Source organism: Caloenas nicobarica, chromosome 16 (assembly GCF_036013445.1).
Source record: "Caloenas nicobarica isolate bCalNic1 chromosome 16, bCalNic1.hap1, whole genome shotgun sequence".
NCBI lineage: Eukaryota > Metazoa > Chordata > Aves > Columbiformes > Columbidae > Caloenas > Caloenas nicobarica.
In genome coordinates, this window is record NC_088260.1 from 8,798,807 (window position 1) to 8,814,927 (window position 16,121).

Consider the following 16,121-nt stretch of genomic DNA (forward strand, 5'->3'; position numbering starts at 1 on the left):
CCTCTCTCACTCCAGGCAGATTGTCTGTCTTTCCACCACACTCCCTCTCCTAAGGAATTGCTCCATGTTAGGAGCCACCATCGTGTATAATGACATTTTTACACATGCTGACATTAGCAGCAAGTTATATGATTGCCAGGCTTTAAATTTCACAGTGCGCAGGTCTTCTAGAAAGGCTATTGACCGGGAAGGAAAACAACCAGCATTCAGCTCAACAAAAAGGCCAATTCTGGTACTGAGCTTCTCTGCAAAGAGGGGAGCTGGACTCAGGACTAACTCTGAACTTGGTGACATCATCAGATGTGAAAAGCCACACAAGATGGTGCATCTCACATGCTGAGAAAGTCCAAGGGTAAGAAAACCATAGGGTTGCTTTCCCCTGTAAGTTCAAATCTAAGCGAAGGAGAGAGGAGCCCCGTGCTATAGGCATGGTCTCAGCTGCATTTTAACTCCCGCTGTCCATGGAATGACAGAAACTGAGGACAGAAAAGGACCTTGTCGTCCATCCATCTGCTTGTTCCAAAGCAAGTCAGCTCGGTCTGCTATCCCTGACTGAAATTGTTATACTCTGTTTTAACTATTGCCTTCACAGACTCCACAGCCACCTGTGCACTTTGTTCCAGGGCTTCATTAGTGTTATTGCTGTAAAGATTTGTTCCTAATGTCTTGCTGTAGTTAAAATCTTTGACATTTTGTCCTATATGTCCTGGATATGGAGAACAAATTACACTCATTCTCCTTGTATTACTTGTATTGTCCCTCCAGCCCTTTACTACTCCATGATGTTATCACCCTTCTTCATTCTGTTTAAGGGCCTCAGGCCCTCTCAGCTCTCCTCTTCTAGACCTCCTAGATCCTCTTCTCATATCTTAAGGCAAATGCCAAGCTTGCTATCTTAGCAGGGAATGGCATAGCCCTCCACTTTGGGAGCAGGGACTCAAGTGTAACTAGATGCCAGATTACCTCAAATAATTGAGCTAGCTTAAAAATTTCTTCTTTCCACTGGCTTTGCTATGGTATTACAGTTCACCCCTTCCCCTAGTTGTGATTATCAATGAGTCTGCAGGCTATGTTCCAGTACAGCCTGAAAAAACCCCAACTTTAACAAAAAAATATGGAGAGCTGTTTTTAACTAGGATATTTTCAGGGATCCATAAGAACTTCTGAAGCTGGTTTCACCTCCCAAGCCAGCTTATCACAACCACCCTCTAACAGGTATTTTGCAAGTGAATCACAGAATCTCTGAGGTTGGAGGCACCTCTAGAGATCATCTAGTCCAACCCCCTTGCTCAAGGCAGAGTCAACTATAGCAGGTTGCCCAGGACATGTCCAGTTGGGTTTGAATCATCTCTGAGGATGGCGACTCCACAACCTCTCTGGGCAACCTGTTCCTATGTTCAAACACCCTTACCAGTAGAAATCGGTGAGAAGTGGCTTTGTGCTCTTTATTCCCTCCCGTTCAGTATTTACAAACATCAGCTAATCATATCCAACTCCAAAAACTTGCTCTTTTCTCTCCTCCACACCTCTATTTCCCATTACTACTTGCTTTGGTCAGTGAAGCAGACTCCAGTTACAGGGAGCTGCCACAGTGACACACACAGGTAACAACAGCTCAGGTTTGTTTGCTCCTGTTCTGATCGTATCTACGTGACCAAACCTTGTTGTACTTCACTGTGACGAAGAAACAAGGATGCAGGCACCGCAGGTATCAAAGCCAGCATCAGCAGACAGGGCTGAAGGCCTGCTCTACTCCTGTATCACAATCTCCACATTCATTTAAAAAAGCCACTCCCCCCCACCACCACATCTAGAAGCCTGCAGGGTGAGAAATACTTAAAAGCCCATGTGGAAGGAATCATGCGATGCCTGCCTGAATCTGCAGGCAGCCTGAAAGGCATGAAGAGCTATCATTTATCTAACATGAGATAACCAAGAACCACAGCTCTGGAAAGGGTAGGAAAGGATGAGAGCAGCAGCCCAGTATCTTTCCCAAAATACTGGATTTCTTACCCAGCCTCCAAACTACTATCCCAGCTTTTCCAGGGAAGGAGAACGGCAGGGTGGAGATAGAGAAGGAAACTCTGCTCCTCCCTCTGCTCTCAGTGGTGTGCCAAAGCTCTGAATTGCACTAACGTGACCTTGCCAGGCTCTTCAAGGAAACAATTACATGGGTGTCTGCCCTTGGGACTTTACATTCAAAGTCTCCAACCCTTCAAAGATGCGTGCACTTGCTTGGGTTATAGCTTTCATATCAACATGATGTGAATGAATTATAGGCAAAGAAGAAAGGCTGGGACACGCATACTCTTGCAAGGGTTGTCAGAGAGGAGAAGACACTCACAAACCTTTCCCTCTCCTCCAGGTGAAAAACTTTACAAACTGTGGACACTTGTGATCTTCCCCTTGTCTAAAGCCTCATTTTTCCCTGGAATATTTGTCTTTCCTACATTTCCTCTCAGTAATGATCTAATCAAGTAGAATTCTTCTGGTATTAATCAGATGAGCAGGGGAGCGCTTTGTGGTTAATATTATCAATGGGGATGTCAGGAAGGCTTTGACAGGATTACCCTCGGAATGTGCCATTTATTAACCAGGCCATTAGCTCAAACGGCATGGCCGGGGTGGGGCGGGTTTTGCTTTGCACATGGGAGAAGGCTTGTTTGAGGGTGGGGAAGCTGAGGGTGGTGCAGTTCTGTCTCCATCTGATTCAGAGACCTCGAACAGCTGCCCTGGCAGCCCTGAGATATCTTTCCCCATCTGTGAGTCTTTCTTTGCTTTCATCATCTCTTCCCATTATTGGGAAACCATCACAAAGCAAGCTGCAGACCGAGCTAGGAGAGCTTGCACCGCCAAGCGTAGGCTTGTGGTCCTGACTTGGGTAGGATGGGAATGAATTCTGGCTGTTCCAGGCTGTTCTGCTGTTGGAGACTAGAGATAAACACTCCAACCCCTAGCCCAGGGCACCAGGAAGGAGAAACCGGGTTTAGAAATAGAGGCATGTTTGACTTGCAGAAGCAGCCGGGGTACACAGTAGGCACAAGGCAAAAAGTTCAGCCAAGCGAGGGAAACAAAACAAAAGCTTTGTTTTCTCTCCTTGAAATTCAGCGTTGCTGTACACCAACACAGACAGGTGGATAATCATGGTCAGGAAGAAAACAATCAAACATTAAAATGGAAACAAATGTAAAAATGTAGCTGCAACACCCTTTTCCTCCAAGCAGGTTTCTATCCCCAGTTCCAGAGGCACCAGGCATTACATGTCATGCTCCAGACAGCTTTACACGGGCTACCAACGGAGGCAACTTTTGCAAACTTCAGTCTCAAAGATCACTGCACCAGAGAAGAGACAGACAGAGGCACCCAGCACCAAAAGTGGCTGGGCTGTGAAGCAAAGGGCCAAAGAGCTAAAGAAACTCCCCTAGCACATTGCAGGATGTCTTATTCATTCCTTATTCGGGCAGGAGCAAGGAAATAAAATAAGACCTCTACTCAGTGCTATTTTTCTTGGCAGCACACCTCAGGAAAGACGGCAGGGATTCCCTCTGCACTGGTACATCTGAGGGACGTACCCTCAGATGGCACTGGTTTCCTCGCAGAAAACGGGTCTCTCATCCTTGGGGGCAGGAGGAGCACTGGGCTGGAGAGCAGGTTTTGTGGGGAGAGGACAAGAGGAGTGACTAGTGTCTGGGGAGTCCCAGGTGAATGCAGCCCCGGCAGTGGCCAGGCTGGAAAGCTGCCTCTGAGCGGCATCTCCTGACATTGCCAGAGACAGCCCCTTTTTAGCAGCTCTCAAAGTTTGTGCACTGTAGCACCTGTCGCTGCATTCAGACACCCCACAGCATTTATTTATCATGAATAAGTCAGTGGAGTAAGTGGGCTCAGCATGGAGCAGAACCTTGCAGGGTGTTTATCAACAGGGGAAAGACAAGTTGCTCTTCTTGGATGGAGCATTGTATATAGAAAGTCAAAAAACAGCACTTGCTTTTAAATCCCGTCCTGCCTGGTCAGCTAAAGAAAGAATTAGTACTACAATCCAAAATGCTGCAGGAACAACAGCACATCCAGCCCACAGTGTCTCCTCTGCCTTGACACACACAGAGAACGTATTTACATAATTCCATCCACTCTCACTTCAAATGTGACACTTATGCATAGAAAGGTCTGCAAAAGAAGGCCCTTGAAATCTCAGTAAGATTTGTAAAATCGATGTCCTAGGCCATAAACCAAGATCTTGCACCAGGTCTTTACCATTTATTCAGCAGGAATAGAATTAACTGAAAATTCAACAGCTAGTCCATAACTTCTCACATTGCCTATGGAAAAATCTATCAACTCACGTCTCAAAAGTCCAGGTGTGAAATTCCTATTTCTCAATTTGTTCCAGCAATTGCTCTGATGAGGGAATATCCCAGGAAAGGTACTTCTTCACCAAGTACTTTGCAGAAGTCTGGCTTCTGAGACAAAATTCCCTATACCAATGTCATCTTCTTTAGCTTAAGCAGATCAGTTAGTCTGCATTTAGAAAGAAGGCTATAGGTTCTCCTTGAGGCAGCCTGCTCCAAAGAGGTCCAACCGAAAGATTAGTGAAAAGCCAAAAAAGAGTCAACATAAAATAGAGACTGAACCTAGCAAAACTGCTGCTGATATTCGGGAGCAGAAACCACATACCTCTTGCCTGAACAATTTCCAAACCATAACTGATGTTTAATGTGGAAAAAGTCATAAATGTACAAAAAGTTACTTCTAAAACCAAAAACACAGAGTTTCTTACTTTCGGCTTTGATGAATGAAGTGTTTTGTACTCTCGCGTCACGCTTGGCACTCTAAAAACCTCTCTGCTAGGTGGAAATTAATGGCACTGCATGTCAGCATGTCCACTGGCTTTGCAGCAGGCTGGAGACTGCCCTTCAAGATCCTAACACAGGCTATTTCTGTTCACTGCTCAATAAGATGGAATATGTTCTCCTTCCACCAGTGATATATCACAAGAAAGGGTTAAACAATACTGAAAGGACTTTAAATGTTGCTGTCCATTATGCTCTTTCGTGGTCTCAGTTTTTACCTGTCTTTGAGCTACCCATTCTCTACTGTCTAATTCAGCAAGAGACACTGCATGAATAATCCAGAAGAGGCTCACATAAAGCAAAGATTAAGGTATTTCAAAGCTGGTTATTATTAAGGTATTTTCAAAGCAGATTAAGGTATTTCAAAATGACACAGGAGTTAAGAAAATGATGCTCTAGTCTCCTCTCTGTTGCTGTTGATTTGTAGACATTTTCGAGTGTTCCAAACTACATTTAAAATTAAGCTTTTAAAGTAAACAGTTTGCGCTGAGTGCCAAGACTAGTTTAATGCCAAAATAGAAAACTCTGTCTGTCTGGCACATGCATGACTTTCCAAGCAGGAAATCCAACAAAGCGTTGAATATAACAGACATCATTTGATAGTCTCAAATAAGACGCCCACTTGGCACTGGCAGCAACCAGTCTCCCATCAACTGCATCCAAAAATGATGCTTGCCTAACTTGTTATCATGCAAAACAATAATGGGAGTATCTTCCTCTTTTGAACTCTGCTGGAACTGGAAACAGGCTGAAAACTGCTGGTACACAACCCTGCAGAACATCTGAGAACCTCCCTTCCGAGGTGGAAGCAGACAGAACAACACTGGAAAGCGGAGCTTCCCAGCCTTTTCTGTACTGTGAATCGCACCATCGCCACACAGCGCTGGGGAACCCCTGTGGGAGCTACAGCCATGGGGAACACAGGGAAGCCAAGCTAAGAACTATTTTATGCATTTATTTGAGTAGCGAAGTCAGCAAGGCTGTAGCTGCCCTGTCAGCTCTCGGAAGGCACCAGTGGCTAGTCAGCAGCCCACAGTTCTGAGTGCTGCCACCTGAGCTGTTTGCGTTCTCCCCACCACTCGTTACTTTTCACATTATGTAATCCCAAACTTTTGTACAAGGATCTTGTTCCCTTCCTGCATCCCTAAGAGGCGTGGGGTCTCTACCTGGTGTGAAAGAGCTATATTAACTCCTTCACTTACAAAAACCAGTATTGCTAAGAAAAAGCAGTGACGGGTAGTGTAAAAGCTGCTACAAACATGCACTTATTTTTGCTTGTAAACACAGGTATGACACCAGATCCTCAGGACAAACACTCCAACTATCAGGACCTGAAGATTCCTAGTATTCCTAGGCAGAGGTGGTCTGTTGAAAGAAACACATAGCTGAAGATATTACATCACTGCATGATTTGTTCAAGCGTACTCCTCAGTGGTGTTTTGAAGTCTTGCCTCCACATTACTGAGGGATCTTTCTGATCAGGTCCTGATCATCGTTTTCATAATTTCTAACAACCAGTGACTCAGTTTTCCTTTCTCCTTCCTGCACCTCAGTGAGTGAATTAAACAGGCTGTCAATGGCTCAAGGCTGAGTCTGGCCCTCTCACTCTGACACCATACTTTAATTTTGCTGTTCAGGCACCTCTTCTGGGTTGGGTGCCCAGTAAATGCTTTAGAAACCACTGTTTACTATTCACGAGAGGAAGAATTTCAGGAAAAATATCATCATAAAGTCCATGACAGGGTATATCACTCTTGTTAGAGCCATGCGCTTTTGGCATGCCAGCCTTCGGATATGTGCCTCTTTTGGGGTCCAACCCACTCCAGGTTGCAATTTTCTGTGCACCTGGAGCGAACGCTGCCTTGGGTTTGGCAGCATCCAGATCCGTGGCAGCGTTCTCCCTGGGACGCTGGGAAGCAGAGATTAACAGTGATTAACAGGCTCCTTAAAGCCAAGTAGTTAGAACTAAAGTATGTCAGAGGAAATATATTCCTTAACTACCGCACTGTAGCTTACGTGGTCTTTCCCTAAGGCTGGAACTGGAAAGACCCAAATCCTTTGTGTCTCAGCGGACACATAATTCCTGAACAGGCAACAGAGTTGAGTTGTTCACCCTAACAGCTCCTGCAGTTCTCTTTCTCTCTTTCCCACTGTCAGTATATTTTGCTATTTGACTTCTAACATCTTTTCTGCCCAACATAAGCAACTTCTACATCATATTAGTGGTTGGTGCAGCAAGGTCAGAGTCTGTACACACAGCTAAGTGTCATACACCAGATGCAGAAGGAATTAGCTTGAGTTCCACAGGAACGACAAGACATTCTTCATCAGTGGTAGTTTTGTTTTACTCTCTTGCTCATTATCGAATGCTGCTCCTGCTTCTTACCCATTTGCAATGTGCCTATGTCTTCAGAGCTTCTATACAGCCCCCAGCAATTCAGGCATTGCTCCCATGCTCCATCCTGGTGCTTGCTTGTAATTACCTTTCCTGTTTTTCCTATCCTTTTCCCAAAAGGCTGAGGCATTTTTTCCCCTCTTTGCTTTTTCTCAGCTACCATATGTGTTTTCCTCACACCTATTCAGAACTGGCCACCATAACAATCCAACACGCCACCACTGTCTGTCTCAGAGCAGTCGTTCCTGGAGCTGCTACAGAAACACAAGCATTGCTGAAGGAGTTTTCTGGGCAAGTCGTGGCTCCGCACCCGCAGCCTGGGGACATGCCACCTGAACCCACTATCACAATGCCCTGTTTCCTTTCTCATTAAGGGCAGAAGGTAAATTGCAAACCTTTATTCCTCAGCATGGAGCACAGAGGCATCCTGAATCCCTGAGTCAATTCCTTTTAAATTTTTTTTTAATATGCTCATTTCTTTTGGAGACTACTTCCAAACTTGATTTTTAACATGGTTAGGAATGAAGAATACAGTGGGACCCTATTCAAATGGATGAAGATCCTCACAACTGTAATGCTGCACTCTGTTTCTCACCTCACTTTACTGAGCTTCAGCTTTTAACCACTGAATACTAACACTTCAAGTTAGTATTAAACTTCCCAAGTTGGACAACTCCATTATCAAAGTTGTACTCTTTAAACAAGTACCAAGAGATTACAATAAGACCCTTCTTTTCAGTAAACATATTGTTAAATGGGGTGCTAAAATTGATTCTGAGTTATCAAACGCAGAAGTCTACAGCTCAAAACACATAGACCAATGGACGACGTGTTGATACAGCTTTGAGTCCATGGAAACATTGGTATTATTTCCATCAGCACTGGTGAGAGCATAGCCAGGTCATAGTGCATAAAGACTCACTCCAGAACCCCAAATTCCTCCACAGGAGAAAGCCCTTAGGGAAGGCTTGAAGTTTTCTAGCCAAGAGACACAAAAGTTTGTCCTGTTGCCACACAGACTTTGTTTGGCGACTAAGTACGCCTGAGTATCTTGTTAACATGCCCCATGATCTTGAAAACTGACCCTTTGCAGTAAGAAGTGTGACAAAGAAACAAGCTCTTGAATGGGGAAAAAAAGGCTGTATGATCCAAGCACTGTAACCTGAATAAAGGTGCTTTCAAAAGGAACAAAGATGCTTGTACACAGGTGCCTGCAACAATTGCCGCTCCTTGAGTCAGTGGTAAAGTGCAAGACGGCAACACTGTTGGGAATTGGGCAGCACGGGAGTCTGAAGCAAAGAGGCCGGTCTGTGTAGCTTCTCGATTTCACAACAGTTCCTGAAAGTTTCTGAGTTCCAGGAGAGCTGCCCGACTTCCTCTGAGCCGCTGCCTCTGAGCTGCATTCGCAACACTGGCGGTCTGTGTATTTCAGGAATGTGAAAAACTGGCACAGTGAGGTCTATGATTCAGCCAAGATGATGTGTTGGGACATGACTGAAGTTAATTAAAAGGAGCTTAAGACAGACAGACAAAAAAAAAAAAAAGGAGTTTGCAAGACTTCTTAAAGAGCCAATTAATTATTATTTGTGGCTGCACACGCCAGCTGGGCCACAACATGGAACCTCCCCAGCCCTTACCACTCACCTCAGAGCCACTCACCTCAGAGCCTTTATACGATGCCAAAGAAAACCCAAATGCAGGTCAGCCTTCGGGAGCTCTGGGCCAAACTCCCTGCACTGGGGCTGGGTAGAACTTTACTAAAATAAGCAGGATAGCATCATTTATACCCACAGATTTATGCTAGGTGGACACAGAAGCAAGAAATTAACAATATCTTGACATGTAAAAAATCATGGGCTACTGCAGAGCTGGATGATCCAGTGACGATGGTCTTTGTGTGCAAAGGAGGGACTGGCTCCGCCTGGAGTCAGGGTGGGAGAAGAGACAATAAATGTGAATAATTTCGTCCTCTCTGCTGTATGGTAGTGATCATCTTCAGAGCTGCACGAGACACCCACACTAAAAGAAGCATAGTTTCCCAGAACACAATTCCAGACTAGTTTCCTATAAGGAATTCACTGCCTCCTTAGCAATTCCCTAAGACTAGATTCTGAGTCCTTAGTCTATGGTGCCAAACCCTTCGTCACCTCCTCAGGACAGCAGGGCAATGCTCACCTGTGTGAGCAACCTCCTCGCTTCCAATTCTTCTACGTGTCCAGCTAGCACTGTCCCAGAGGGACAGCTGAGCAAAGCAGGAGCGGGTCTGACCACCGACCAGCCTGGCTGGGAACGCGGAGCCGCGTCCACTGCAAGACACAGAGCCACCCACGGGCTGAGCACGCTGCCTGACCCACGCTTAACAAAATCTGCACTTTTCCTGCTCAAGAGGAGCAGACCCTACCACGCCTCGTCAGTAACCGACAAGTATGTTTAACAAGAGGCTGGAAATTTTAACAAAGGAGACTTTTTCCTTTGGCTCCCTGTCATTTCAGTGGCTGATGGCGATTACAGTTGACAAGGCTCCTGTGTGCGTGTGCCTGGCACGGCTGCTCCGGGCCGGGGCGAGGAGCCTCCCACCGCTGCGGGCCCCACACCTGCTCACACAGCCCTGCCTGCACGTACGCCCTGGCAGCCCCTGTGGCATTTGCTGGGGTGGGGGTGGGAAGACCATGGTGTCATTTACACACAGGTTGAGCAAACCAGGTGCAATCAGTTTGGGTTTGGCTGAAGAATCCTCCACCCTTCTCAAGCTATTTAACCCCTGCAGTGCCAAACCTTTATGCAGGCCCAGGGCAGTGAGAGCATTAGTCTGCAGAGAAGAAATCTTTAGGTCAGCCATCGTTTCCAAATTCTCAAAGGCACCACAGGAGGGACAGGTCATATTAAAGATCCATTGCCTAAAGACAGATAGCCAGAGCTCCATCTACTGTACTCTGACAATTCTTTTAACCAAAGCAATGAAAACACATAGTAAATACCATCAAACCAATTGTCATCTGAAAATTGTTTCCTTGCCCTTGTGCTTCCTGGCCTTGGACAAGATAAAATGATGTTTGAAAGCCCTCATAAGAGCATAGCATAGGGACTGATGTGTTGCAGGTGCAATGGGCAAAAAGATGGCAACCTATCCACTCCTCTGACGAGTTTGCAGCAGCCCTTCTGGTGCTGCCCTGGTGAATGCAGATGGGCAGCCTTAGGAAGGGTTCCTTGCTTCAGCCTTGCGACCCAGCGTTTGGTTAGCAATCATGCATGTTATGTTCAGAAAGTGACCTGAAGGGCATCTCCTCTACACTGCTTTGAAAATAAACCACCCACTGCACACAGAAGCATATACACTGGAGTGTAAGCAAAAAAACAGTGGCACTTCTGAGCTGTACATACCGCAACAGCAGTTCACACGTAGCTCAGGTGACTTACAGTAATGGCACTGGGGTGGCACAGGGACCACTGGGCAACTCAGGCTTTCAGCACTGAGAAGCAAGGCAGCAGTATCACTGCACCATCCTTGGACACAGAGGCACGTTCAAGTCCAGCTTCGACCCACGGTCGAGAGCCAAGACCCCTGTGACTCCATGGTCTAAAAATTGCTCCCTGGAACACCCACCTTTCGCCCTCCCACCCTCTGAGCTCTCTGGTCTGCAGGGTATACATATCTTGTGGCTCTCTGATACAGAGAGGTTTTTGTATGCAGTTTGTAGGGGATGGACCATTACCCATCCCTGAGCCCAGGGGTCCATAAAGTCAACTAAGGGCTGCTTACTCCCATTCTGTTATGTTGCTCAAAATTAATACTATCACAACAAAACCTTAGGATGGAAACCCCTATGGGAAATTGCTGACTGCAGATCACTCAGGCTGAGGGGGCCACGTTTGCAGAAAGATCTGGAACAGCAGATTTTATTTGAGTTTCTATCTCCAGTTGTTCTTCTAACTCGTTTGCAAAGGGCTGAAGAAACCTGGGGAGAGAGACCTGGGGGGAAATCCCAACTGAAAGTAGCTTAACACCTTGCTGGATCCTTGCCAAATGCAAGTTTCAAATTAACTCCAAACTAGCAGGAAAAATGTTTCTCTCGACCCCTGAGGGTCAGTGCGAGACCCAAGCACAGGAGCAAGGCAGAGCTCAGATCTGACACAAAAAGACAGGGTTGCTCATCTTTCTCGGGGGCTGAAGCATGGAGAAAGGGGCACTAGTTCCAGGAGGGCACAAAGCCTGCAGACCCCACAACAAAGGCCACTTTTCAGCAGCACATAAAGGAAGGAGGGCCTGCCTTTGCCCCTCCAGCCAGACCCCACCCCTCGCAGCGTGGAGGCCTTCGCCCCAGCCAAATCTAATCAAGTCTGACATACAAGACGACAGGGAGAGCCACTTGCCTTAGGCATCCCCCGCCTCCCCTCCTCTCCCACGGGCCTCCCCCCGACCCACACGGGCTTCGCCTTGCTGGAGGAGCTCACGCCAGCCCCGTGGCACCATCCCAGCCTCCTCAGGCAGCCTGTCCCTGAGCCCGGCTCCCGGCTTTGCCCACTGGCTCCTGGCATCACCCACGGCTGCTCGGGCACCCAGCAGCCCACAGCCCCAGGGTGAGGTGACCCCCTCCCTCCAGCCTGGAGGGCCCCCGGACCTTCACTGCACCAGTGCAATGGCTCTGCTCATGTGCGGAAGGGGTGACCGTGGCCCTGCTGCAGTGGGGCATGAGCCCTTCCCAGCTTGCAGCCACGACTGAGATTCCCTTTCCCTGACACCCTCCATACCAGCACCCATCGGTGGGTGCCACGTACCTGGGGGAGCCTTTTCCCCCCAGTCCTTACAGTTTAAAGCACAGCCCAGTGTTGATTAACTGGGCTAGATCCCAAACAATACAGTTTTTTCTTCAGATAGGAAAGAAAAAAAAACAAACACAAAGCTTTAAAAGAGTCCATTTAAGCATTGCTGGGACAAATAAGCAAGTGCTGAAGGTAGAAAGCAGCTCAAAGCAGTCAGACCTGTCTTGTAATAGCAGGGAAGGCTGAATATTTCCTAAAATTGCCCCTCCTGCATTACCTACTCCACTCCTCAGGTCAGGGCTCGGTTTGCTCCAGAGCAGGGGAGAACCTAGCAAGGAAAGCTGAATAAGCATTGCTTGAAAGGGAGGAGGCAGGAATTCACCAAAGTGAGGAGGAGGAGAGAGCACAGGCTGTTTTTAGAAATACTGGCATCGCCTTAGTCTGCAGGGGCCAGGAAACTGGTTGGAAGCCCCAGGACTTAGGCAAGACACCCAGACCTGGGAGCCAGAAGAGGAAGGGACTTGGCAGAAATTCCCCTGCAAAGCAAGAAATCATTTCTGCAGCAGAATATTCAGCTTGGCCTCGCTGCAAACAAACCCTGCCAGATACCTGATCATGCCACCAATATATTAGCACTCTGCTCCCCTGCTCTAATATAGCCATGCTTCTCCATACACTGCTATCTTCCATTTGATGTTTTTTAGCCAACTTCCCTCTAAGCCCAGTCTTCCTGCACTGCCCTGGGGCCATCACAGTGCTGGCTGCACCAAGAGCAGCCGGTGTCCCAAGCCCCTGGCTTCCAGCTGCCCACCCTCACTCCTCCCACACTTGCCCTTTGGGCACTGTTGTCTCACCCCCTTCTCAGAGAGGCTGTGGCTGACAGCACACGGAAGGGTGAAAACCACCTCTCTGGTCTTCCTGGGGTTAAAGACAAAGAGGCCAAGCATCAAAGAGCCAACTCGGGGAAGTTTTGGCACCATGCAGGAAGCTGAGATAATCTGGCTGATGCATTGCTAAACTCATTGCTTCAGTTTATCTTTACCCCTCCTCACCAGGACTAGCTGTGTGTAGCACACGGCCATGGCACAGTGTGGTGTAAAGCCCAGGGCAGCTGGAATGTGTGCAAGGAAACACAGGAGATAGGGCTATGTTATAGCACCACATTTATTTTCTTACTTGCTCGCAACACAGAACGAGAGTGAGAGACTCAGTACTAGGCAGCTGGAGCTCCTGACGCCCCCAATATCACAATGGAGTTTAAATACGCCTATCCATACTGCAGAAGTTGTCCGTGTTAAGGGTTGATGGTGCCAGCATAATATGGTTAAAGCCTGAGAGGTTTACACCCCTGCCAGCTAGAATGTGAGAACAATACCACTTCAAATACATACAGACACCTAAAAGCTTCACTGTGCAAATGACAGCCATATCCTTATTTTCAGAATGTGTTTGTCCCTTTTGAAATAGTAAAATATGAAGTAGAACAATTTTAACTGTTAAAGAAGTTTTCCAGGGCACAACACCACACTGAATAATTTCCCTCCATTGTATTCCATAGAAACAAAAATACCCGTTTTAGTAAGACTATAATCGTCTGGTTAGAGCACGTGTGTATTTCTCCCCAACAGATACAGAAAAGATAAATCTACACTTGACTTGTAGTCCTGGTTTAACACGTCATCTAAGATGACTGTCAGTTCTAGTCTAGCTATGAATACCTGTTCCTAAAGGAATAAAATCCTAGCTTAAAGTCTCGAGCTAAAACATAACTACCCTGGTAACTTCTTACTGAACAAATGACTGTGTAAAACATACACTACCATTCACAACTGTATTTGAATTACCCTCTGTATTGAAAAGAAGCGTAAACATACTCAAGTCCACTTGGAGAATGCTGAAAAATGAGACAGAGAAAGCAAAGTTTGCTGTGGGCCTGATACTTGCCACACCAGGCTTACAGTTACATAGGAACAGCCCCTCCAGCAACAGTTCTGGTTCCAGAGCTCTTGTCCAATGAATCCAGCTGCAGACAGCACCCCGTGTTTTTCCCCTTTTAGAATCAAGGCTTGCACAGGGAAGGCAAAGTGGGTGACACCAGCAGGCATGGAGGGAAGTACACAAAATGGGTTTGATCATGGCTAAAGGGGGTGACTGATAAGCAGAAAAGTACAAATTTTGTTCTTGGTTACTTTAAATTAGAGTAAGTCTGTGTCTTTGGGTCCATGCCTAGTTTTTGCAGGCTAGCTAGATTCCCGTCCTGTCCTTCCTTCCACATGCTCATTCTGGCCATGAGTTTACTCTCCTGAAAGGCACCAGATGTTGGGGGGGTGAGGGGGTGGCGTGTGTGTTTGTTTGTTTGAACTCCCCTTGCAAAAACAACAAAAAAAGAAGGGAAGAAAATTGGATGATTTCATATTGGCTTTCCAGCAGAGTGTGACTAAGGTAGGGAGGTAGTTTGGTAAATACACTCAGGGAGGACTGTGGGGAGGGACAAATAAGTACAGAGAAACTCAACAGAAAAGAAGCAAGAGGGACAGATGTTTCCAATCATTTCCAGAGTGAAGAAAATGAAGACAAAACAGGTGATAAGGACAAAGTTTTTGTGGACACAGCATGGAAGGGGAGAGCCAGGACGCTAATCTCCAAGCACAATCTAATATGGACCCAGCAGAAGTAATAGGTGAGAAAAGTGAGGGTGGGAGACAGAGCAGAGAACAGGGCTCGCTTGGTGATGAGCAGTCCAAACATTGTGCTAGACCCTGTTTTGGTTAGTCGCTGCTGTGTTCCTCGGGATTTCACACCGTCCTTCTAGAAGTTTATAGCATTCAGGAACCTCCTTCTCCAGGAAACCTTGTGCCTGCGTCAAACAGTTGCTGTGATCAAGGTGAGGCACAGAGCAGCTATTAGAAAGCATAAGAGAAAAGGTGTGAGGATGAATATGAGGAAAGAAAGTGTCCAAGAAATCTAAATTGATCCTGGTTTGTGGGACGGGGACAATTTGAGGAGGAAAGGATAATGGAGACAAAAGGAAGGCCCCTGGAAGAAGAAAACACAAGTTTTTTGAACTGAAATTCTGCTTTACTTTAAAACACACACATTGCAACAGAGATGGGCACATGCACGCACATGCACAAACAAGTCAAGTATCCACATGAACACAATTGGTTCTGGATATTCCTTCTTCCTTTAATTGGTCCCAGGTGAGGCATCAACAATCACATCTGGAAATTTTTATACAAATGGCAGGAAAGCCAATGACTTGGGTCACAAATATTTCACGCTCTCTCTTTGCCAGATACACAGGACAAATGTGGTTTACATCTGCCTCCCTATAAATACACACACTCACACTTGCAAGATTCTCTGCTATGGCAAATACTTGTGCGTGTAAAAGCAGAGCTGGTCAGTGTGCTCCTCATCCCACCCAACGTAGACTCGGTCAGAACTGAGAAACTGAATACTGGGTGACACCTGCAGTCCAGGTCAGGCTTATCACTGGGATGAGGATCAAGAGATGACAAAGACATCCCTACTGACTGTAGAAGCAAAACACAGAATCAAACTACATGGCTGAACACTATTAAAAGCCGCTGCAGCCCCAGCCTTCCAGACCCAGACCCTCTGTGAGAATACAGGAGAGGCTCTGCCAGGCACACCCAGCTTCTGCCTGACATGCAAACTCAGCTTTGCTTTCAAAAGCTCACCTTTCAAGGAATAAAGCTACCCCTCCTCCTTTAATCCCCTACTCTTCCTGCCTCAGCTGCTAACAGGCTTGCTGAAGAAGTAGCAGTAGCTACCACCTAAGTTTATCCACTCATAGTCAAGAAGATTGTACTAGTTTCTTGTCTGTCATGCACCAAATTCAAGAGAGCACTGCCTGACTTAACTAGTTCTACCCAGTGTGCACTGGTACTACAAAATGCTATACAAATTCAACAGATCTCAATAGTAAGGACCTATCTCTTGGGCATCAGAGCCTGAACTCAGATCAAGAGCTAAGAGTAGCCCTGTTTCCCGGCAGTAACACCACTCATCTTCATTTTGGGAGTGAGCCTTGGAGAACACAGGATACCCCCAACACTGCTGCTGTGTGAGCATTAGAGCTGCAAAAGATGGAC

At 46.6% G+C, this 16,121-nt stretch overlaps 1 long non-coding RNA gene across 1 annotated transcript in view; it reads right to left on the minus strand.

The window, feature by feature from the left end:
• LOC135995335 (uncharacterized) overlaps positions 1-16,121 on the minus strand; it is a 32,111-nt gene that overhangs the window by 3,036 nt on the left and 12,954 nt on the right. The gene's annotated exons all lie outside the window — the stretch shown is intronic.